Raw genomic sequence first — 11,551 nt, forward strand, 5'->3', positions numbered from 1 at the left:
GGCCACATTCTCGAGGTTTTTCTTCCTAACATTTTGCCAGTCTCTGTGGCTGGCATCTTCAGAGGACAGGAGTCAGAACTCTGTCTGTGCCTTTGAGAATACATTGAGCTTCTGAATGTTTTATTCTCAATTTTAAAAAAAAATTATTTTAAAATATTTTACATCAGAAATAGAAACTCTTTTTAAAAAATGGCCATTTTGGTCAAGAAGGAGTTAAAAAGTTATTTCCCTGAGAGACATTTAATTTGGTCCCGACCTGGCAGGATCAAAAGTTCAGATCTCCCTTTGCAGCTCTTAAGCTGAAACAATGTTTATGTTTAGAATGTCTGAGCTGATAACCAGTTTATAAGAAAGACAGAATGACAGAGTATTTTTCTCCTTTGAAATGGATTTTTTCAAAATTAGTATTACAGGCTCTGATGCCTGGATTCATTTCATTTTTTTTAAAAAAACAGCTGGGACTTACCATTTTTCTTTTCTTTTTTCTTTTTCTTTTTTGCAAGATAAGGAAGTTTGGTCTGTTCAATGTATTTGATCTGCACTCTTGTGCAGCATTAATATACTTCAGCTTCTGGAAAAGCAACCCCCCCCCCCGCTCTCTCCATGGACACCTGTCTCTGTGTGTTAAGAGAGGAAAGTGTGCAAGGCAGAGGTAAAAGAAGCCCATATAGAAAATGACTTCAAAGATGGAATAAGGTGGCCAGATACCAAAGAGGACAATGCTTCTGCACCTCTAGTAATAGTGTGGGACAGAGAATTTTAGTGAGCGTACCTTTCTATGAGAAGAAACAACCTTTGACTTTGTCCATTCTGCATACCTGTTAAATATACAGTCTGGTTTTGCATCTGGTCACTCTGTTATCCATGCAGAAGAGAATGTCATCAGTTGTTTGCCTAGCTATTATGCGGTTTCAAGGTCACAGCAGATTGTCTTGGATGGAAAGATGGGCAATTCCACACAAAGGAACTGAACTGTTTCAGATGGTGCTAGTAGAGATGCGTGTCCTTCTCATGCTCTGTATGGGACAAGGTGATTCCTTCCTAGGGATTTCATTGTTTTGGATTATTTCAGGGCATGCCTCATTTGTTTTCAGGTCTTTTGGGTACTGGCCCTTTTGCTAAACAGGGAAAGGACTGGATCTTTCAGGTTCTTTTGTCTTGGATTTCCCCATTTGGATTCAATTGGCACTCATGCAAAAGCCCTAAAGTACCCTTAACAACTACTTCAATAAAGCAAGGGAGAGGTGGGCAATCCACATTAAATTTTAAAAAACTGACACTATATAGAAAACAATTCTATCTAACAAGAAAACAACATGCTCTCCCCTGGAAAAAAAAGAAAAATTAAACACACACACACACACACACACACACACAAACAGAACCCTCTCTCCCAAAAACCAGGAAAAGCAAGGGAGTGCATAAAGGCTAAAAATATAGGCAACTTTCTCCTAAACCAAAACCAACTAGAATATGGAGATATTTCTTTCACTACCTTGATCTCTTCTTTTCTCTTCTTTGAGTCCACCACCAGCACACAGCAGCAGGTAGCAAAACTAATTCAGGAATAGAAAAGGGGGAAATAAGGTGGAATCCCCAAAGAATCCAGGAAAAAAGGATCCAGAGGCACAGACAGAGAGCAGAAACAAGATGGAGGACACCACAGAGCTCAGCAACAGTCAGACTCTACCCACAAGGAAGGATTGAATTAAAATAATGTTGTCTACTAGATTCCACAACCAAGCCAGGTCCTTTTACAACTCAAAACTCCCTCTCTCTCCTTCCTAGACATTCTGATTGGCTGTTGACAGCAGCCCTTGCAATACTATGTGATTAAACATTTCCCAGTGTTGTGACAGACAAGAGGTGGAGGAAAGGGCAAATGAAAGAGGGAAGCACAAAAGAATCCAAAAGTGTTGTCTCCCTCCCTTTCATTAAAATGAACCACTGAGGTTTAAAATACTATCTTGTAGAATTAAGTGAAAGTGAGAACCTCTTTTATGTATTTGACTCATAGGTCCCATTCCTATTCATTCCCATCAACTGCACCTTGTAGAAACCTATAAAAGGAGACACTCAGAAAAAGAAAAATAATAATTAATTTCCAGTGTAATGCATTACTTCTGGGACATTTCTTCCCTCTCTCTTGGATAACTTCTTTGGTTCCTGCTTGTAGATAGAATATTTGGTTACAGAGAAAGAAGGTACATTGAAATGAGAGGTGATATTGTATTTTTCTGTTTTCAAAAGCTTCTTTTCTAACAAAATTTCAAGTGAAGTAGCTGCAAAGAGTTTTTTCCCCTAGTGTGAGCAGGAAGCCTGGGTATGTCTCTGGTTTTGTGACATCATCTGCCAATCAATGACCTGCGGTTGCATGGTGACATTCTAAACATAATGAAGGTAATTCTGCTGTTTCTCACTCTGACACCATGACATAATATCAATAGTGTTATTCCTGACTGGAAAAGAAAGCAAATACAAATAGTTGACTGGAAAGAAAGCAAATACAGCCCTGAGCCTAGCAGATTTACAGAGTCATTCACCTTAGATGATAATGTGCATCGCCTCACCGAACCAGTGCATCGTAACAAAGCTTCAGTTGTATTTAGAAGCCCTCCTGCCCATTTTTTTTCTCAGTGGCCTGGTGGCACCACTGCACCAACTGATTAAGTAGTCAATTAAAACAAAACAGGGGCATTAAAAAAAAAGATTGAAAAGGCGAACAGAATGCCAGCAAAACCTGCTGACTAGAAACAGCAGAAGCGACAAATAGGTATTAACCAGAGGTAAGGACTTAGAATTGTTTGATCCCCAAGAATCAAATGCTGCAGGGCTTCTTCTTCTTCTTTTTAAGCATGCAGCTGGATACAAAATTGTGCACTTGGACACTAATAGGTGTGCAGTTGGGGAAAAAGAGAAATTACTGTCGGTTAATACATATTTGCTTATTTATGAAGATCTTAATGCACAGTGTCATGTAACACAAGTGCTTGGTTTCCATACCTAAAACCGCTCAGTCCATATGAAAACAATGTATTCTTTTTAGCCAGAGCTTCCTCTTTCTCACCTTCATCAGTACCAAGAGTCTGCAGGCCTTATTGAATGTAATGTAGGAGACACTCAAGCAACCACTAGGTCTGAAGATTGGTCTTTGTTTTTGGGGGGGGGGAGGGGTCTAACAGGGTGTTTGTGCAGTTGGAAAATAAGCTGAGAAAAAAAACTGGAAAAAAGACAGAAAGATTACTCCATCAAGCCCAATATAATTGATTAGCAGCTGCTCTCTGCAGCTTTTAGGCAGATGTTTTCTAAACTTTTATAGAGATGATGGAAATTGAACCTAGAATCTTTTGTGTTTAAAGTGTGCCTTCTACCACAAAGACTAACTCTTTTGTCTGAAATGTTGAAACACAAGTGTTCGATCTTCATTACATTGTATTCTCACACAATATAAATACATTTCATATATATTGTACAATGCCTAAGTATTTATTGATATGTAAGGGAGCCGTGAGGTCAGTACAAAATGCAAATGCAATAGTAGGTGATACTGTTATAGATCACTAAAAATATAATCACACAATATGTGAGCTTTTGTGGATCAAGACCTCTATGTCAGTCTTGCACAAGTGTGAAGAACTAAGTCCAAACATTCATGGCAAGATAGATTTCACCAGGCACATTTTTCAGAGATGTAAGTCAGGAAAAAGCATTAGAGTTGTTGTTTTAAAGTCACAGCTAAGGCAAACAAAGAGGCACAAGCCATGTGTACACACACCTTCCATCTGGCCTTTCTTTGAAATGGACATCAATAACATTTACATTCACTATAAACGGCTTGGCTTTGTTCTGAGTCTTCATTAATTTTTGGTGAATTCCCCCCCCATTGGAATGCATTGAACTGTAGGTTTGACAGCTGTCAATGCATTCCAATGGGGGAAAAAATTCACCAAAAATTAATGAAGACTCAGAACAAAGCCAAATTAAATTTGCAAAAGTTTTACAGGATGCACTAACAATTCCAAGCATTTTAAACAGTTTTTGAACATTTTAAGACACTTTTAAAATAGCAAAAACAGACATGCTAAGCGAAACAGGGGGACCCAAACTGTCATCGCTATGCGAGGCATGGTCCCGAACATCGCTATGCAAAATTCCCCCATTGGAAACATTGCTAAACGAGTGCAAGATCGCTCCTAAAACCTCATCGCTAAGCGAATACATTGTTAAACTAGGCAATCGCTAAGCGAGGCACCACTGTATTTACTTTCCATTGAAGATGGAGGTCCCCAAATCTAGATTACGTCCCCAACCTGTCCTCAAGGCATGCTTCATGGCCCAGTGAATATAGCTGTGGCCATACACCACCACTCGCAGCTGAGAAAAAACTGCCATGGGTCCTGTAAGAGAAAAAACAGCATCACATATAGACTGGGAGGGAATGTACATAAGCTTTGAACCTGTGTGAGGATCATCTCCCCAACTTCTTAATTTGGTCCTCATCATAACCCAAGGTGGCAGCCATAGATGCTATGCCTATATGAAATGAATGTTCTGAATTTCCACCCCACAATGCCTGCTTCACAAAGGCCTTGTGAAGTAATTGCCCAAAATTGATACCTCGTAAGGGGAGAACCATCACTATGTCAAAATAACCCCTGCCAGACTCCCCTCTCAACTGAACAAACTCAGTGAGGGTTTTAACTGGGCAGAGCTCTCTTACAGAACAAGGCTCCCGCTTGATAATTTGACCCCTTCCAAACTGGTCACTTTTTGATCAGCGGAGATGCAACAATACCCCATCTTTGGAGACCAGCAGGTCCTCCATCTGCAATGCTGAGCAGAAATTATCCATTTCGATGCTCTCACCAACTCGCTACTCTGAAAGCACCCCCCCAAATGTGCATAATGTAGCTGCCTTAAATAATCTTGCCTCAAACTGGGAAGAGCACACCTCCTTCCAAGTTTGGCCTAACCGGATAAGCATCCTGAGGGACATGGTAGTGTGTGCGTCTTCACTCTTACTCCTTTCCTTAGACCAGCCTTCAATAATCTTTTTAATCCTGAAGTCACCAGCTAGATCAGGATACCCATGAGCCTTAGTGTAAAAGGCCAGGGCAGACATCTTTCCCTGAATGGTGCAGGGAGCCAAACCTTTAAAATGTAGGTGAACGGCAGATTTTTCCAGGTGGTCTACTGTTATAGACCATGGTATGCCCATGAATTCATTTGTGCAAAGCACAAGGAATTCTTCGCATGCCGCTGCATAGCTGTGCCTGGTACATGGAGCGATGGCTAAACTTATTGCCCTGTTGGCTTCAATCCTCCAATGCTCCATACCTCTTGGGGCAATATCTCTGGATGAAGTTGGGCCTCCGGGGCCAACGCCCTGAACCAGATGATCTGTTGATGGGACAGGGCATCAGCCAACTCATTTTCAACACCTGGTACATGACAAGCCTGAAACACAATACAGTGGTGCCTCTCTTAGCGACGTTAATCCGTTTCAGAAAAAAGTTGCTAGGCGATTTAATTGCTAAGCGATTTTAAAAAGCCCATAGAATCGCATTAAAACGTGTTTAATGCGTTCCTATGGGCTTAAAAACTGACCTTATGCGAAGATCCTCCATAGGGGCGGCCATTTTTGGTGCCTCTAAAGCGAGGCAAAACAGCGGGCGGCCATTTTGGAACTGCCGATCAGCTGTGCAAAAAGGGTTGCTTTGCCATGATCGCTTCCCCGTGATCATCGCAAAGTGATTTTTCCCCATAGGGGCCATTGCTAAGCGATCGCTCTGGCGATGGCCAAAACCCCATCGCTAAGCAATTCCATTGCTCAATGGAGCAATCGCTAAGCGAGGCACCACTGTATTGTACTCGAGGCAATGTAGGGTGAAGGCTCGCACGAGTCTTATGACCCTCATGGGCTTGGACAAGAATGTAATCACTACATGAACTACTGCCATATTGTCACACCAGAAAGTGACTGAGGAGTTGGCCCAAACATCATCTGAAAGCCATAGAGGCCCCCCAAATGGGAAACAACTCCAGAAATGTGAGATCACGGATGACTTCGGAGTCATTCCATGTCTCAGGCCATTAACTGGCACACCAACGGCCTCTAAAGTAAACGCCATAACCTGAAGCATCAGAGTGAACTTGAAAGTCAGCTCGCAAGCAAAGTTCATCCCTCCAAAATGAAATCCCATTGAATCGCTCGAAGAAACACTACCATGTGTGTAGGTCATCCTTCATGTCTGCTGACAATTTCCTCTTATGATGTGGCCTCTTTAAGCCACTCATGGCTTCACTGAGCTTTCTCAGAAAAGCCCTACCAGTGGTGATAACCTTACAGGCAAAGTTAAGGTGGCTGACCACCTCTTGGGCGTGCTCAGGCGAAAACGAAACTGCTCGTTTTTGCCAAAAGCAAACTGGACTCCTTGAGGGAAAGGCAGCAAAAGGGGCTGCTGTAGAGGGATCCAGCCTTTTTGAAGGCTCCGTCCCTCCTCCCTCCTAAGCTTGCGTGATACTTGTCTCCGGATGGGCGGGCAAAGCCTCCCAAAAATAGCGACCCGGCACCACTTTAGAGCCATCATTGTATGTGCTGTTGAAACAAAGAGACACACACATCTTTGGCTGAATTGTTAATTTGTCAGTGCCCAGCATTAATTCAGACACTTAGCTGATTCATATACTGCAATTGCTTGCACTTCATTTATTTTCTACATTGTATAAAATGTTTTAATGGCAACTTCTAGTTTTCCTAACTTAAACTGAATCTTTAGCCAAGGCATTTAATTGGGTCTTTCCAAAGGTTGTCAAAAAGCTGAGCTGTTTTTCTTTAATAGTCAACTGAAAGTGCATTAATTTACGTCTAATAAAAACCCATGACTGAGAATAGATAGGGGTGATTATATGGTACAGAGGGCATTTGTAAATTTACTATCTGAGGAGCTCATCATTTGCAGGTTTTGCCGACATGATAAAAACAGGATGTCATTATGTCCTCTGATGCCAGTGTAATTGTGTTAGGCAGGTGAAGCTGTGTTTATGTGTGTTAATTGCTAGTCCTTCAGCCACATCTCCTCACACTGGTGTCATGCCAAACTAGTTGATGATGATCCACTGCCATGCTATGTAGCATATTGGGCAGAAGGATTCTCCAGCTCATTTGGTCTTGTGCGAGTGTTTCGGTGTCCGTGTAATATGTAGTGCCTTCAGATCTTGTGTCAGTGTTCTCTGCCATGTTATTCAAGGGTGTCCTTGTTGCCATTTGGTGGCAGGGGACCCAACTCATTGCTGCTTTGGAGATCTGATTGTTCTCCATACAAAAAATTTGGCAAGCCAGTCCGAGTCTTCTATATGCAACAATGTTATGAAGTTTACATGAACCACTCCTTTGGAGCAGCTCCTTTTGGTAATGTGATTGAAATATTGGATCTTTAAGATTTGGTGGCGACACCTCTGCTGGAAAATGTCAAGCCTCTTGCTGATACTTGCTGATGCCTTCCAAGACTCACTGGCATAAACAGCTGTCAGGATCACAACAGAGGCAAACAGACGGAACTTAATATTCAACAATATGGATGATGATGGCAAGAATGCTGTTGAGCACAGTGAAATCCATGCCATCCCCAACCACAAGCCCAAGTGTTTTCTGAGGTATGTTAATAAGTGCAATAATGAGCATTACATACCAATAGTGTTAGCTTTAATTTACCTAGTTAAACAACTTTAGTCCTTAGCTACAGTTCTCACATGATCACTGCAGTCCTATATATATATATGGAGTGCATCAGTGAGTAAGCATGCATAAGATTGCACTGGAAGATACTGAGATGAAGGCACAAGTAAAAAGCATAATTTTAAAGTTACAGGTGTTTTTTTTTAACTTGGCTATGCCAAAGTTTCCCCAAATGAAGACAGTGTGAAGTCTATTAATCAGATGACCATTCTGCATCTGTAAGTCAAGCTGTGCTGTATTTTTATTTAAGTCTCAATTATTCTTTACTTATTTATGTTTCTTTGAGGGGAAAAATGCTTTTCTTCATGGTTGCGAGTACGGTAAAAATGGATGAGCAAACTTGGTATGTAATCAAACCAAATACAATAAAAAGCAATTTAACAGCCTTCTATCATGTTGTGCCATGCATTTCTGTTCACAAAAGAAAATAAATTAAAGAAATGCTTTCAGCAGGATAATTTTTGATGGTGATAAGAGCAAGCCAGACAGCCTTTTGTGGAAAACATCTTTTCCCTCAACTCCTTGCTTTCCTCTGTCCATGGCTGAGGCCATGAATATATAGAATTTACCATTAACGTATTTTAAGATTGGTCTTGCAGAGCTTATGTGAATTATGCCTATGACTTCATTCCCATGACTCACATTCACTAGAATCAGTCTATTCAAGTATATTTATAATGTGTCCATGGTGAGTAAATCTTAATAAAAACAATTTCCTCCTCTAACTTTGGATACTAAATTTGGATTCATGCTGGACATGAGTGGGTGTTTGATATAAAGGGGGAAGAAATTCATGCTAAGAACTCAGTGGGTGGGCCAGAATGAATAAGGAGCTGAGGACCTGGGACGAAAGGCTCATTAAAAAAATGCCAAATCATGATATTGACCTTCATGAAAATTTTTTTTTTCAAACTGTCTTCCTTGAAAATTGCTCACGTCTGTGATTTTACATGTATTTGGTTGAGGTAGCACTGCTACTATCACTTTAATATACCCAGAAATTTGTATGTAGTCATAGGAACAAATTTGAGAAGCATGTGCCACAGAGACTTAGATAGAGAGAGAGAGAGAGAGAGAGAGAGAGAGAGAGAGAGAGAGAGAGAGAGAGATTATCCTCCCACTGTTTGGAAATATTGAAATTACTGCTGTTCAAAATTATATCTCTTTGAATTTCACCTTCTAAATAAGGTCCCTATTCTAAGCTTCTTCCTTTCTACTCCATTCTGTTTACAAAAACTTACATTCCATCAAGAGAAGATGGGAATTGCTATCAAAAGGTTTGATCATATGATGAATTTTACAGAGTCATAGAATATTGGGGACGTGGTGGCACTGTGGGCTAAACTGCAGAAGCCCGTGCTGCAGGGTCAGAAGACCAAGCAGTCGTAAGATCGAATCCACGTGACGGAGTGAGCACCCGTCACTTGTCCCAGCTCCCGCCAACCTAGCAGTTTGAAAGCATGCAAATGCGAGTAGATTAATAGGGACCACCTCGGTGGGAAGGTAACAGCATTCCGTGTCTAAGTCAAGGGGAACCTTTACCTTTACCTAGAATATTGGAGTTGCAAGCGGCCTATAAAGCCATCGAGCCCAACCTGCTGCTCAAGGCAGGAATCCAAAAGAAAGTATATCTGACAAATAGTTGTCTAATTTTCTCTTGAACTCCTGCATTGGAGCACTCACCACCTCCTGAAGTAATTGGTTCCATTGCCATCCTACTCAAAGAGTTAGCCGCCCCCCCCCCCCCGATATTCAACCAAAACCTGGTGTCCTGTAACTTTAACTATTATTATGTGTGTTGTACTCCAGGCTGATCAAGAAAAGATCTTGTCCCTCCTCTGTATGCCACTCTTTCAAGTATTTGAACAGTGTGATAAAATATCCACCTAGTCTTCTTTTTTCAAAGCTAAACATGCCCAATTATTTCAGTCTTTCCTCATAGGGCTTGGTTTCCAGCCCCCTGGTAATCCTTGTTGCCTTCCTCTGAACTTGTTCCAGTTTGTCTGCATCCTTCTTAAAGTGTAGTGTCCAGAACTCAACAGAGTAGTCAAGATGTAGCCTGACCAATGCTGAATAGAGGGGAAGTAATACCTCACAGGATTGGAGACTATACTTTTGTTAATGCATCCTAAAATCACTTTCTCTCTCTCTCTCTCTCTCTTTCTTTCTTTCTTTTTCTTTCTTTCTTTCTTTCTTTCTTTCTTTCTTTCTTTCTTTCTTTCTTTCTTTCTTTCTTTCTTTCTTTCTTTCTTTCTTTCTTTCTTTTTGCAACCACATAACACTGTTGTCTCATACTCAGCTTGTGATCTACAGTGATTCCAAGATACTTCTCACATGTAGTATTATTTATTTTATTTATTTATTTAACGTATATGCCGCCCACACTACCCAAAGGTCTCTGGGCAGCTTACAACAATTAAAATACAGCAAAAGAGATAAAACAATTAAAATACAATTAAAATATATACTCTAAAAATTGCCATCAGGACCCACAGTTGATATTATTTCAATTAAAAGCCTTCTGGAACAGGAAGGTTTTGACCTAGTGCCGAAATGTCATCATTGGCGCCAGGGATGGCGTTCCATAGTGTGGGGGCAGCTGCCAAAAAGGCCCTTTGTTTACAAGCCATCCCTCTTACCTCATTGAGGGATGGCTCTTTCAAAAGGGCCCACTGGCTAGATCTTAACTGCTGGGTAGGCTCATATGGAAGGAGGCGGTCCTTCAGGTATCCAGGGCCCAAGCCATTTAGGGCTTTATATATCAAAACAAGGACTTTGAATTGGCTCAGGCAGCAACTGGTAAACAATGTAATTTAAACAGAATTGGCTTGATGTGTCCCCTAGCAGTCTCACCACTCACCAGCCACGCAGCTTGATTCTGGACAAGTTGCAGTCGCTGGACCATCTTCAAAGGCAGCCCCAAACAGAGCACATTGCAGTAATCTATACGAAATATTACTAGTGCATGTGTAACTGTCATGAGTCTCCGCTTGTCCAGGTAGGGCCGTAGCTGGTATAATTTCCACATCCGAAGAAAGGTGCCCCTGGCTACCAAGTCCACCTGGGCTTCCAGAGTTAGACTGGGGTCCAGGAGCACCCCCAGGCTGTGGACCCTGTCCCTTAGGGGGAGTGTAACCCCATTCAGGGCAGGGAAGTGGCCCTCCAGTCTGTCTGGCAAAGCACCCACTAACAGCACTTCCATCGTGTCTGGATCAAGTTTCAATTTATTAACCCTCATCCAGTCCATTGTCAGGTCCAGACATGAGTTCAGCATAGAAACAGCCTCTTCTGGATTGGTGAAAAATGAGAGGTAGAGCTCAGTGTCATCAACATACTGCTGTCCTCTCCCAGCGGTTCCATATAGATGTTAAACAGCACGGGGGGACAATATCGAGCCCTGAGGAACTCCATGACAGGAACACCATGGGACAGAACAACTGTCCCCCAGCACCACCTTCTGGACACAGACAGGCAGGAAGGAGCAGAACCACCATAAAGCGGTGCCCCCAACTCCCAACCCAGCCAGCCTATCCAGAAGGACACCATGGTTGATGGTGTCAAAAGCTGCTGAGAGGTCCAGGAGTATCAACAGGGTCACACTCCCCCTGTCTCTCTCCCTGCAAAGGTCATCGTACAGGATGACCAAGGCAGTCTCCATACCAAAACCCAGCTTGAAACCCAATTGAAATGGATCCAGAAAATCCGTTTCATCCAGCAGTGCCTGGAGTTGCCCGGCCACAACCTGCTCCAACACTTTGCCCAAATAAAGGAGGTTCACCACTGCGCACAAAACAAACCACAAGGCAAACAACA

This window comes from Pogona vitticeps, chromosome 5 (assembly GCF_051106095.1).
Source record: "Pogona vitticeps strain Pit_001003342236 chromosome 5, PviZW2.1, whole genome shotgun sequence".
Classification (NCBI taxonomy): Eukaryota; Metazoa; Chordata; class Lepidosauria; order Squamata; family Agamidae; genus Pogona; species Pogona vitticeps.